Source organism: Trachypithecus francoisi, unplaced genomic scaffold (assembly GCF_009764315.1).
Source record: "Trachypithecus francoisi isolate TF-2019V2 unplaced genomic scaffold, Tfra_2.0 Lachesis_group0, whole genome shotgun sequence".
NCBI lineage: Eukaryota > Metazoa > Chordata > Mammalia > Primates > Cercopithecidae > Trachypithecus > Trachypithecus francoisi.
Window position 1 is genome coordinate 163,204,731 of NW_022681453.1, and position 14,892 is coordinate 163,219,622.

The 14,892-nt window shown below is 36.8% G+C and overlaps 1 protein-coding gene and 1 pseudogene across 10 annotated transcripts in view; one reads left to right on the forward strand and one right to left on the reverse strand.

Moving 5' to 3' along the window:
* ATP2C1 (ATPase secretory pathway Ca2+ transporting 1) overlaps window positions 1-14,892 on the reverse strand; it is a 156,657-nt gene that overhangs the window by 90,690 nt on the left and 51,075 nt on the right. The window lies entirely within an intron of this gene.
* LOC117084530 lies at window positions 7,230-7,956 on the forward strand (annotated as a pseudogene).

A 14,892-nucleotide genomic window follows, 5' to 3' on the forward strand; every position in this document is an offset into this window, starting at 1 on the left:
ATGAGGTCAGGAGTTCAAGACTAACATGGTGAAAACCCGTCTCTACTAAAAACACAAAATATTAGCCAGGCATGGTGGCGTGTGCCTGTAATCCCAGCTACTTGGGAGGCTGAGGCAGGAAAATTGCTCGAACCTGGGAGGCAGAGGTTGCAGTGAGCTGAGGTCGCACCACTGCACTCCAGCCTGGGTGACAGAGCGAGACTCCGTCTCAAAAAAAAAAAAAAGACAAAGAGGGACATTATATAATGATAAAAGGACTAGTACAACAGGAAAACATCACAATCCTAAATATATATGCACCTAACACTGGCGCTCCCAAATTTATAAAACAATTACTACTAGGCCTAAGAAATGAGACAGATGGCAACACAGTAATAACGGGGGAACTTCAATAATCCACTGACAACACTAGACAGGTCACCAAGACAGAAAGTCAAGAAAGAAACAATGGACTTAAGACTATACCCTACAACAAATAGACTTAACAGATATTTACAGAACATTTTACCCAACAATTGCAGAATATACATTCTTTTCACCAGCAGATGGAACATTCTCCAAGACAGACCATATGATATGCCACTAAATAAGACTCAATAAATTTAAGAAAACAGAAATTATATAAAGTATCCTCTCTGACCACAGTGGAATAAAACTGGAAATTAACTCCAAGAGGAACCCTCAAAACTACATAAATACATAGAAATTAAATAATCTTCTCTTGAATGATGACTTCAAGTCAATAATGAAACCAAAATGGAAATTTTAAAATTCTATGAACTGAGGGGTAAGAGTGACACAACTTATCAAAACCTCTGAGATACAGCAAAAGCTGTGCTAAGAGGAAAGGTCATAGCATTAAATGTCTACATCAAAAAGTCTGAAAGAGCACGGACAACCTAAGGTCACACCTCAAGGAACTAGAGAACAAGAACAAAACCAAACCTAAGCCCAGCAGAAGAAAGTAAGTAACAAAGATCAGAGCAGAACTAAATGAAATTGAAACAAAAAATTACAAAAGATAAATGAAACAAAAAGCTGGTTCTTTAAAAAAAACAAAATCAATAGACCATTAGCAACATTAACCAAGAAAAGAAGAGACAAGATGCAAATAAGCTCAATTAGAAATGAAACGGGCGATATTACAACTGATACCACAGAAATAGAGAAGATCATTCAAGGCTACTATAAATACCTTTACATGCACAAACTAGAAAATCTAGAGGAGATGGTTAATTTCCTGGAAATACACAACCCTCCTAGATTAAATCAGGAAGAAATAGAAACTCTGAACAGACCAATAACAAGTGGTGAAGCTGAAACAGGAATGAAAAAATTGCCAAAAAAAAAAAAAAAAAAAAAGTCCAGTACCAGATAGATTCATGGCTGAATTATTTCAGACATTCAAAGAAATTGGTACTACTGTTACTGAAACTATTCCTAAAGATAAAGAGGGAATCCTCCCTAAATCATTCTATGAAGCCAGTATCACCCTAACACCAAAACCAGGGAAGAATATAACAAAAAAAGAAAATTACAGACCAATATCCTGAATAAACACAGACGCAAAACTTCCCAACAAAATACTAGCTAACTGAATCCAACAGCCTATCAAAAAGGTAATACACCATGATCAAGTGGGTTTCATACCAGGGATGCAGGGACAATAAATGTGATACATCACATAAACAGAATTAAAAGCAAAAATCATATGCTCATCTCAATAAACACAGAAAAAGCATTTTACAAAACCCGGCACCCCTTTATGATTAAAACCCTCAGTAGTATCAGCATAGAAGGGACTTACCTCAAGGTAATAAAAGCCCTCTATGACAAACCCACAGCCAACAGTATACTGAACGGGGAGAAGTTGAAAGCATTCCGCCTCAGAACTGGAACAAGACAAGGATGCCCAATTTCACCACTTCTATTCAATGTAGTACTGTCTTAGCCAGAGCAATCAGGTAAGAGAAAGAAATAAAGGGCATCCAAATCAGTACAGGGAGAGTCAAACTGTCACTGTTCAAACATGATATGATCATATTCCCAAACTAGAAGACCCTAAGGGCTTATCAAAAGGCTCCTAGATCTGATAAATGAATTCAGCAAAGTTTCAGAATACAAAATCAATGTACGCATATCAGTAGCACTGCTATTCACCAACTACCAAGCTGAAAATCAAATTAAAAAACTCCATCCCTTTTACAACAGCTGGAAAAAAAAAAAAAAAGGAATTAAATACTTAGGAATATACCTAACCCACGGGGAGAAAAGATCTCTACAAGGAAAACTAAAAAACACTGCTAAAAGAAATCATATATAACACAAACAGATGGAAACACATTCCATGCCTCATGGATGGGTAGAATCAGTATCGTGAAAAGGACCATACTGCCAAATGCAATCCACAGATTGAAAGCAATTTCCTTCAAAGTACCATCATCATTCTTCACAGAACCAAAAAACAAATAAACAAACAAACAAAAAATCCTAAATTTCATATAGAACCAAAAGAGAGCTCACACAGCCAAAGCAAGACTAAGCAAAAAGAACAAATCTGGAGGCATCACATTACCTAACTTCGAACTACACTAGAAGGTTATAGTTACCAAAACAATATGGTACTGGTATAAAAATAGGTACATAGACAAATGGAACAGAATAGAGAACCCAGAAATAAAGCCAAATATTTACAGCCAGCTTATCTTTGACAAAACAAACAAAAACATAACATGGGGAAAGGGCACTCTATTCAACAAATGGTGCTGGGATAATTGGCAAGTTACATGTGAAGAATGACACTAGATTCTCATCTCTCACCTTACGTAAAAACTCAAGATTAAAGGCTTACTTAAATCTAAGATCCAAAACCATAAACACTCTAGAAGATAACATCAGAAAAACTCTTCTAGACACTGGCTTATGTAAAGACTACATGACCAAGAACATAAAAGCAGATGCAACAAAAGCAAAAAATAAACAGATGGGACCTAATTAAACTAAAAAATCTTCTGCAGAGCAAAAGAAATGATCAGCAGAGTAAACAGACAACCCTTGAGTGGGAGAAAATATTCACAAACTATGCATCCAACAAAGAACTAATACCCAAAATCTACAAGGAATTCAAACAAACCAGAAAGAAAAAAAAATCCTATCAAAAAGTGGCCAAAGGACATGAATAGACAATTCTCAAAAGAAGATATACAAATGGCCAATAAATTTATTTTTTTATTATTATTTTTTAAATGCTCAACATCACTAATTATCAGGGAAATGCAAATCAAAACCACAATGAGATACCACCTTACTCCTGCAAGAATGGCCATAATTTAAAATTTAAAAAAATAGATGTTGGCATGGATGTGGTGAAAAGGGAACACTTTTACACTGCTGGTGATAATGTAAACTAGTGTAACCACTATGGAAAACAGTATGGATATTCTTTAAAGAACTAAAACTGGAAATACAGTTCGATCCACCAATCCCACTACTAGGTATCTACCCAGAGGAAAATAAGTCATTGTATGAAAAAGACACTCGCAAATGCATGTTTATAGGAGTACAATTCACAACTGCAAAAATATGGAACCAGCCTAAATGTCCATCAACCAATGAGTAGACAAAGAAAATGTGGTATATATATACCATGGAATACTACTCAGTCATATGAAAGAATGCAATAATGGCATTCACAGCACCCTGTATGGAGTTGGAGACCATTATGCTAAGTGATGTAACTCAGGAATGGAAAATCAAATATCATATGTTCTTACTTATAATCGGGAGCTAAACTATGAAGGACACAAAGGCATAATAATAATACAATGGACTTTGGGGACTCAGGTGGAACAGTGCGGGGGGGGGTGAGGGATAAGACTACACATTGGGAACAGTGTACCCTGCTTGGGTGACAGGTGCACCAAAATCTCAGAAATCACCACTAAAGAACTTGTCCATGTAACCAAAAACCACCTTTCCCCAAAAACTACTGAAATAAAAAATATATATAAATAAATAAAAAGATTCAAGTTCAGTTTCCAGAAAAAAAGAAAAATATCTCCAATAAATGATCTAACTTTACACCTCAAGGAACCAGAAAAAAAAGAACCAAGTCTATAGCTAGGAGGAAAAAAATAAAAAAGATCAGAGCAGAAATAAATAAAATAGGGGAAAAAAGCACTGAGTTGGTTTTCTGAAAAGAAACGAACTTCACAAACCCTTTGCTAGACTAAGAAAAAGAAAACTCAAATGAAATCAGAGATGAACAAAGACTCATTACAACTGCTGCCACAGAAACAAAAAGATTGATAAGAGGCTATCAACAATTATACATTAACAAACTGGACAACCTAGAAAAATGGATAAATTCCTAAAAACATACAACCTATCAAGACTAAACCATTTTAAAAAATAAAATTTCAACAGATCTACAACTAGTATGAAAACTGAATCGGGAATCACAAACCTCTCAACACAAGAAAGCCCAAGATCCTATGGCTTCATTGGTGAATTCTACCAAGCATTTAAAGAATAACCCCAATCCTTCTTAAACACTTTCAAAAAATTGAAAAGGGTAAAACACTTCCAAATGAAAACAACAAGCCAATATCCCTGATGAAGATAAATGCAAACCCTCAAAATACTAGCAAACCAAATCCAACAATTCATTACAAGCAGCCTACACCATGACTTAGTGTGATTTATCCCTGTGATGCAATGATGACTCAACATATAAAAAATGTATTAATATGATATACAACATTAACAGAATCAAAGATAAAAATCACATGATCATCTCAATAGATGCAGAAAAAGCATCTAACAAAAATCAACACCCTTTCATTATAAAAACTCTCTACAAACTAGGAATAAAAAGTAACATAATAAAAACTGCATATCAAAAGCCCACAGCCAACATTATATTCAATAGCAAAAAACGGAAATTTTTCCTGAAAGATCAGGAAAAAAGCAAGGATGCCCACTCCCACTACTTCAGTTCAACATAGTACTGGAAATCCTAGCCAAAGCAATTAATCAATAAATTAAATGCTTAATAAAATATATTAAAAAAATATACATCCAAATCAGAAAGGAAGTAGTAAAATTGTCCCTTTTGGGCCAGGCACAGTGGCTCATGCCTATAATCCCAGCACTTTGGGAAGCCGAGGTGGACGGATCACTCGAGGTCTGGAGCTCGAGACCAGCCTGGCCAACATGGTGAAACCCCATCTCTACTAAAAATATAAAAGTTAGCCAGGCGTGGTGGCAGGCGCCTACAATCCCAGCTACTTGGGAGGCTGAGGCAGGAGAATCACTTGAACCTGGGAGGCAGAGGTTGCAGTGATCCAAGATTGTGCCACTGCACTCCAGCCTGAGCGACTGTACGAGACTCTGTATTGGAAAGAAAGAAAGAAAGAAAACTCTCAAGATTCCATTTTTAAGAAACTGTTAGAACTAATAAACAAATCTGAGTAAAGTAGCAGGATGCAAAATCAACATACAAAAATCAGTAATGTTGCTATACACTAACAAGCTATCTGAAAAGAACATTAGGAAAACAATCTCATTTACAATAGAAAAAAAATTACCTAGGAATAAACTTAAATGAGGTAAAAGGTTTGTTTATTGAAAACTACAAAACAATGATGAATGAAATTAAACAAGACACACACAAAAACAGAAACACCTACGTTCATGGATTGTTAAGACTTAATATTTTTAAATGTCCATATTATCCAAAGTGATCTATAAATTCTGTGCAATCGCTATCAAAATTTCAGTGGTATTTTTATAGAAATAGAAAAACAATTTAATTCTGAAATTCATATGGAACCACAAAAGACCATAAATAGCCAAATCAATCTTGTAAAAGAACAAAGCTGGAGGCATCATATCCTGATTTCAAAATATATTAATATTACAAAGCTATCATAATCTAAACAGTATGGTACTGGCATAAAGACAGACATATAGAGCCACAAGAACACAAAAAGAGATCCTAGAAATAAGGCCACACATATATGGTCACCTGACCGTCAACAAGGATGCCAAGAATATACAATGAGGAAAGGAATGGCATCAGGAAAACTTCATATCTACATGCAAAAACCTAAAAAAAAATAAACTGGGCCCTTTTCTTAAACTGTACACAAAAATCAACTAAAAATGATTTAATAAACATAAGACATGAAACTAAAACTCCTAGAAGAAAACATACAGGAAAAACTTCGTGACACTGGTGTCAGCAATTATCTCAAGGATTTAACACCAAAAGCATAAGCAACCAAAACAAAAATAAACACGTGGGACTACATCAAACTAAAAAGCTTCTACACAGCAAAAGAAATAATCAACAGAGTAAAAAGGCAACCTATAGAATGAGAGAAAATACTTGCAAACATATATCTGACAAGGGGCTAGTCTCCAAATATATAAAGAACTCCTATAATTCAACAGTAAAAAAAAAACACAAATAACTCAACTTAAAAATGTGCTAAGGACATCAAGAGACATTTCTCCAAAGATATACAAACGTGCAGTAAGCACATGAAAACATGCTCATCATTAACCATCAGGGAAATGCAAATCAAAACCACAACACAAATCAAAACTTACAACTGTAAGGATAACTATTATCAAAAAACCAAAACAAAACACAACACAACTACTGTTGGTAAGGATGTGAAGAAATTGGAATCCTGTTGGTGGGAACGCAAAATGGTGCAGCCACTATGGAAAAAAGTATGAAGGTTCCTCAAAAATTTAAAAACAGAACTACTATATATTCCGGCAGTCCCCCTTTTGGGTATTTATCCAAAAGAATGAAATCAGGATCTCAACGGGATATTACCACTCCGATGCTCACAACACTATTCACAATGTGATAGTGATAGGTGCAGAAACCTAATGTCCACCAACAGATGAAAGGATTTTTAAAATGTGGAATATATGTCCAATGGAATACTATGTAGCCTTAAAAAAGAAACTCTAGGCGGGGCGTGGTGACTCGTGCCTGTAATCCCAGCACTTTGGGAGGCCGAGGCAGGCGGATCACCTGCGTTCAGGAGTTCGACAACAGCCTGGTTAACATGGTGAAACTCCTTCTCTACTACAAAAATTAGCTGGGTGTGGTAGTGGGTGTCTATAATCCCAACTACTCCGGAGGCTGAGGCAGGAGAATCACTTGAACCTGGGAGGCGGAGTTTGTAGTGAGCTGAGATCGTGCCATTGCACTCTAGCCTGGGCGAAAAGAGCAAAACTCTGTCTCAACAAAAAAAAACGAAGAAATTCTAGGGATCTCGGACTCCCTGGACACTCCCTCCAGCCCAGCCTCGCTATCTCTGCCTGCGATGCGTGCTCCTGCCTCCGACTCAAAATGCCTGCGTGGAGAGGTGGAAGTAAGTGTGGGGTCTGCGGGAGGGCCATTCACCACGCAGAAGAGGTACAGTGTAATGGCAGGCGCTTCTACCCATACTGCTTTCTATGCATGGTTTGCAGGAATAATTTAGATAGCACGACAGTGGCAACTGACGATGAAGAGATCTACTGCAAATCCTGCTATGGAAAGAAGCATGGGCCAAAAGGCTACAGTTTACAGCCAGGGCGCTGGCACACTTAACATGGACTGTGGTGAGAGCTGGGCATCAAGCCAGAGTGTTCAGCCTCACATGCCTACAACAAATCCAAAGAATTCTAAATTTGCTCAGAAATACAGAGGTTCTGAGAAGTGTTCCAGATGTGGGGATTCCGTACATGCTGTTGAGAAGGTAACTGGAGCTGGAAAGCCCTGGTACAAAAACTGTTTCCGATGGCAAAGTGTTGGAAGAGTCTTGAATCAACACTCTGACTGAAAAAGGTGTAATCTATTGTAAAGGGTGCTATGCAAAGAACTGTGGGCCCAAGGGATTTGGCTATGGCCAAGGAGCAGGGCTCTTGTTCATGCCCAGTAAGGTGTAAACCCAGAACCAAGCATCACACACTGAGAATCTCTTCATAATCTAGGCACAGATAATCTTTCTAAACTACTGCAAAATTCTACCAGCATTAAGTACTATATATTACCCTGTACTCGGATAGGCTGGCTAACTCGTAGGAGAGAGCACTGTATCTTATCCTTTTGCTTTATTTGCCAGCATTTTTTGGGAACCATTTCTTCTACACTTTAAATAAAACCTCAGCTTGAAAAAAAAAAAAGAGAAATTCTACAAAATGTCACAACGTGGATGAATCTTGAGGACACCAGGCTAAGTGAAATAAGCCAGTCACAAAAAGACAAATGACTGCATAACTCCACTTATATGAGGTATCTAAAATAATACAAATTCATAAAAATCAAAGAGTGGAATGAATGATGGTTAGCAGAGGCTGGGAGAAGGGGAAATGGAGAGTAGCTAATCAAGGGTCATGAAGTTTCAGTCAGGCAAGAAGAATAAGCACCAGAGAGCTGCTGTACAACACTGTACCTATAGCCAACAATAATGTATACCTTCAAATTCATTAAGAGGAGAGATCCCTTTACCACAATATTTTTAAGAGAATATTTTTGCAAGTTAAAAAAAAAAAAGTTTTCACCTGATCCCAAGTTTTACTAGTGTTTTTAAATGTTGAGGTAAAATAAAAGCAAAAGTGTTACATCTTAATTTTTAGCACACACTACCATGTAAGCAAGATTCAGAAATAATACTCTGGCATTCATTCCCAAATGTTATGTGTTAAACACAACTGCAAACCATCTATAATACAACAAAATCTAAAGTCTTACTTAGATAAAACAAATTCAAAGGTGTTCACATATTATTAATCTCCTTTTTAAAAAAAAAGAAATGTCTTTTACCTGGTAGTTAAGTTTATCTTCATAGAATCCACTATTCTCCTGAACTACAATGGGATAATATCCCAATAAATCCATCACAAGTTGAAAGTGACAAGTCAAAGATCCATTTCATACACCTAACCTACCGAAGCAAACATCATAGCTTAGCATAGCCTATCTTAAACACACTCAGAACACTTACATTAGCCTGAAGTTGAGCAAAATAATCTAATATGAAACCTATTTTATAAAGTGTTGACTATCTCACTATTTAATAAATAATACTGTACTGAAAGTGAAAAACAGAAGTACAGTTTCTACTGAATGTCTATTGCTTTCACACCATTGTGAAGTTGAAAAATCCTAAGTCAAACCATCACAAGTTAGGGACTTGTGTGTACTTCATTTCTGGTAACCAATGACCTTAGCTGCTTTAAGGATACAATCAGGAAAGTGAAATCAGTCAGTACACATTGACTTACAAAAGCTATGTTTAGAAAAACCAATCCTCGACCTGAGTAGAAAAGAGGGCAAGAAAACACCATTTGTGTGGTTTTTGGACAATAAAAAGATAAAGAGAACCGAAGGCTGAATAAAAAAAGAAAAAGAAAAATTGAGCTGCTGAGTGGCTGAATAAAAAAAGAATAACAAAAGAGAACTGAGGGGTCAAGTTAAGCATAAAGGTAAGACATTAAAGATTCAAACAGTCCTCCACTTCATTAATCAGGGAACTTGAATTCTGTCTGCAATGGTACCAGCTGTTTCCCCGCTAAGGCAAAAGAAATTGGTACTGCAGCAATATATAATGGCTTTGAAGATAAAAAAAAAAGAAGAAAATACATACATATATATATAAAAATGTAAGCACAAATTTCATCTTTAACCCTACTAATCAATCACCTTTTGGGCCCATCCTCCAAGGAAATCATAGTTTCCACCTCACTTTATTTTTTTATTTATTTTTATTTTTTGAGATGGAATCTTGTTCTGTCGCCCAGGCTGGAGTGCAGTGGCGTGATTTCTGCTCACTGCAACCTCTGCCTCCCAGGTTGAAGCAATTCTTCTGTCTCAGCCTCCTGAATAGCTAGGATTATAGGCACACGCCGCCATGCCTGGCTAATTTTTTTATTTCAGTGGGGGGGGGGGGGGGCGTCTCACCATGTTGCCCAGGCTGGTCTCAAACTCCTGAGCTCAGGCAATCCACCCATCTCAGCCTCCCAAAGTGCTAGGATTACAGGCGTGAGCCACTGTGCCTGGCCTCCACCTCACTTTAAACACTCATACTCCATGAGGCTCTCTAAAAGGAATGTTACCTAATAGAAGACTATAAGAATCCTATTTATTAACTATACTTAAATATTCTGTTGTCACAAATAAGTTTGCTTTACATGTCCCAGTAATGCTGCCCTTCACATATAAGGATGGCGAATCCTCTATTATTAAGATACATAACCCATTTATTTAGTGACAGTGGATCTGGACTGACTCAGAACGCCTCAGGCTAAATATAAATGGCTAAATATAAAATCTAAAACCACACTACTGAAGTGGCATATGTAGGGGAGGTCTACCACCAAGTCCCTTGGCCTGAAATGCTTGTAGCACATTTCTGCAGGCAAGAGCCAGGTGCAGCCTGCACACTCCATACCCTACACTAAGCTTTTAGGCCTCATTCCTTCTATGAACATTTTTGTGATGTCTTACGATAACTCTGAACCAATTACTCACGCCCAGTTCCCTATCACTTAGCTATCACTGCTCCTCCAGACATGTCTTTTCCCCTCAACTACACTATAAACTCAATAGCTATAAGAACTGCAGGTCACACAAACCAACACTGACCATGCCTGGCATATAGCTGGTACTCAGGAACTGTTAAATAAAAGGATAAATGAAAAACGAAGTAACCAGACTTTTTCCCTAATTTTTTCAACCAACACTATATCCCTAAACAAAAACTGTACATTCTTATAATTAAGAATGAATTAGGCCGGGCGCAGGGGCTCATACCTATAATTCCAGCATTTTGGGAGGCCAAGGTGGGTGGATCACTTGAGGTCAGGAGTTCAAGACCAGCCTGGCCAACATGGTAAAACCCTGTCTCTACTAAAAATACAAAAATTAGCTGAGCATAGTGGCAGGCACCTTTAATCCTAGCTACTTGGAAGGCTGAAGCAGGAGAATCGCTTGAACCCAGGAGGCAGAGGTTGCAGTGAGCCAAGGTCACACCATTGTACTCCAGCCTAAGCAACAACGCAAGACGCTGTCTCGAGGGAAAAAAAAAAAAAAAACAATGAATTAATCCCAGTAAGTTCACAATTAACCCTTTTCTTTCCCAATCTTTACTAAGAGGTAGGAGGGAACCCTCTTGTCATCCAAAGCAACAAACAAGTCAAAGAAGATTCAACAATCCTACTGTTTTCCCATAAGTGCTAATGCTCTATTTGCTCTGTATTATAACAACTGCAGAATATCCAGATGGTTCTCATACTTGTTCAGAAATAATTGGGCTTCTTCTATTGGTCATGTTCCCCATGTTTTCTGTGCTCAAGGTATGCTATGGGGTAGGGAGGCAGAACGTAAAAGGGATGGGCAATCAAAATCTTAGTCAAGCAAGTTAATCACTCCTACACAACTACTTGCCTAACATATATCAGTAATTCATACCTATGTTTTTAATTCCTTGCTTCAACTTCCAATCCTTTCATTAATCAAAGACACCCTCTACTTAGGAGGCTAAAGCAGAGGATCAAGAGTTCAAGCCCAACCTAGGCAAAATACCAAGACCCCAATTCCTTGCCCCCCAAAAAAGACAAAGACACCCCAAAATTGTATTACTGAACACAAAGTAGCCAAAAGTAATTCAACGTGAGTTAGTAACCTGAATGAATTTTTCCTTGTGCCCAACCTGGGCAAAATACCAAGACCCCATTTCCTTGCCCCCTAAAAAAGACAAAGACACCCCAAAATTGTATTACTGAACACAAAGTAGCCAAAAGTAATTCAACATGAGTTAGTAATCTGAAATGAATTTTTCCTTATGAAACTATAGGGCTTGGCTGGTCTGAAGGTAGCTGAGTTACCTCAATTGATTGTTCACAGTTAGTTACAGATCCTACGCCTTATTCTACTCTTTCCCCCTTCTCACTGAAATGCACTTGACTAGTTAAAACAAACAAACAAAAAACCCTATATGGCTTAAGCCTTAAACTGAAGAACAAAAATGTCTAGCTATGAAACTTTCACAGGGCACTTTCATTTTAAAAGATCAACTATTTATCCTTAAAGGATCTGCAAGAAATAGGGTGTTTTCATTTCGAAGCTTTGAGTTTAAAAAAAAGTCTAAAACTCTACTGATTTCACATTTAGTCATTTATATGTTATCACAGTAGCAGTTGGAGGAAACACAATAGGAAGAAGAGGAGAAGAAGAAGAAACACAATAGGAAGAAGAGGAGGGAAAGAGCAGGCTTGCCCTTTAAACTGCTAAGTACCAGTGTTGATGCTGAGTGCTTTCTTTCTAATACTTCATTTAATCCTCGGAAAACGCTCTGAAGGGGGCATTATTTTCACTATTTTTTTACATAGGGAAATTAAAGATTAAAGAAGTAATGTGCCCAACATAAAAAGAAACTAACAAAACTACTAAGTGATATGGCCAGGAAGTGAACCATTGTGTAACTCCAAAAGCCCTCCTTCTTAACTATTGTACAATATTTAAATTAGTCATGTAATCCAAAAATTTCAAAGTAAATCCAGTTTAGAGAACTAATTTGAGTACAGTGAGACTAGATTTAAGATCTAAGAACACAGCTTCTTTTTAACCAAAAGCAACCTTCGTGCAAAGAATCTTTTCATCCTTCCACCTCCCCTCTTCCCCCATACACACACCAAAAAATCTTAAATAAATACAGCAGATTTTAACTTTCAAAAAAGAGAAAACAATCATTTAAAAACAGCATGTCTTAAGTAGAATAAGGCTGTACAGTCTTCTGATGCCAACAAGACATTTTATAAACACTGTCACATGAAAATACACAGGCAAACTGCATAATTTCTGATAGGTGAGCCAGTAGTATTACTCAGTACCACCAGGTATGACACAAGGCTCTATTCTGTTAATATTTTATCAACAACTCAGGTAAATACTGAATAGCATACTTATCCAAGATGACATTAACTCAAGGCTGGAGAGGGATAGCCACCTTGCCTCATAATCAAAACAAAATTCTAACAAGTGATTATCAGGCAGAATCAACGAGAAGAGGCAATACACCACCATCTCAACATTTACAAAAGCATACGTATACTTATTAGAGATAAATGTAAAAACCTACTACTGGCTGGGTGCCGTGGGTCATGCCTGTAATCCCAGCACTTTAAGAGGCCAAGGCAGCAGGATCACTTGCACCCAGGAGTTCAAGACCAACCTGGGCAACATAGTCAGACCCTAACTCTATTGACAATAAATATAAATATATATTATATATAAAACCTACTATTATACTGAAAAACCAACTACTAACATACCAGATGCTAAGGTTCTACAGTAATAATTCAGACAAACACATGGGTTAAGTTGACCTCATACATCATTTAAAGAGCTGTAAAAGCATTCTCAGTGTAAACCTATTGCTAAAAAGGTAAACATTATCCTAAACTGCATTATGAGAAAGACAGCTTTTTAGTCCAACGAAGTCAAGGAGCCTAGAATATTTTACAACAATCCAAACACACCTTGAGAAGTCTATATTCAGTTTAGGGCATCATTAGAGCCTGCTACTAAGCATGGCATACTATGGTAACATTTCTGGAAATGAGGTCTTAAGATGATCGGTGGAAGGAATTAGGAATATTCGGTCTAGAGAAGTATGAAGGGCAGTACCTGACCATTAATTGGATTTCAATAAAGATTTCTAAATAAATAAAAGATATGACAGGCACCTTCAAATATTTTAAGATATGTTACATGAAACATGACATTCTCCCTAAAGACAGAGCCAGCATCAACAGATAAGTTTCCAATCACCATAAAGTTTCTAGGAGAGATGTTGGTGCCATTTTTATATGGGGTGGGAAGCTGGTCCCCTTACCTTAAAAATTCTAGGAATGGTCTGGCAAAATGCAGAGGGATCTCACTGCCTCCTTACCACCTGTAGTACTAAGATTTCTGAAAATGTAACAGTAACCTCTATTAAGGGAGATAATGTGAAATGGTTACCTTCTTCACTGAACCTTAAGTTCCAGAGCATGAACCCAAAGAACAGTGGCATAATCAGGCTTCAATGCGCTTAAGTATTCTTAAATATTATTTGTACTTAAAGAAGTAAATATTCTTAAATATTCTTCATTTGATGAATTAAAAACTACCACAATCACAACTCTAAAAAGATAAATCATATTTTTCTCCCATACTTACAATACATAGAAATGAAAAATGTGGTTCTAAATGCTATATTTGTACCCAAGAACTAATTGCAATCCATTTTCCATATAGCAATAAAAATCACAAAATGAATTTACTTCTGGAGACCAACAGAGATTACATACAAAACAATCAAACTGCTCTGGAGACCAAGAGAGATTACTACAAAACAATCAAACTGACAGAAAAAAACAAATATCTTATTCCTAAAGAGTAGTATTAATTCTAATTTTACTTACACTACTAAGTCATTCTTAATGATTTTTCAGAAAATAAAAACCTGCTCATTGTTTTAAAAAAAGTCAAGTAATGAGAAAGGATTTAATGAGATTTCCAGTCCTACTGCCCAGAAGTAACCTCTGTTAACTATTTCTGTGTATACTGCCAGCCGTTTTCTATACAGGGGTGTATATAAGTATTTCTGGTTTTTTTTTTTTTTTAAATTACTAATACAACCACACAATAACAAATTTTGTCATTCAATACATCTTGGACTCTATGTCACCTTATATAACTAACCTGCCCCATTCTTTTTAATGGCTCACAGGGCATTTCATTATATGTAGTACTTCAATTTTAACTAGTCCTCTTGATGACATTTAGGCTGACTCCTGTCTTTTGCTATGACAAATGTTGCTGCAGTAAACATCCTGTAC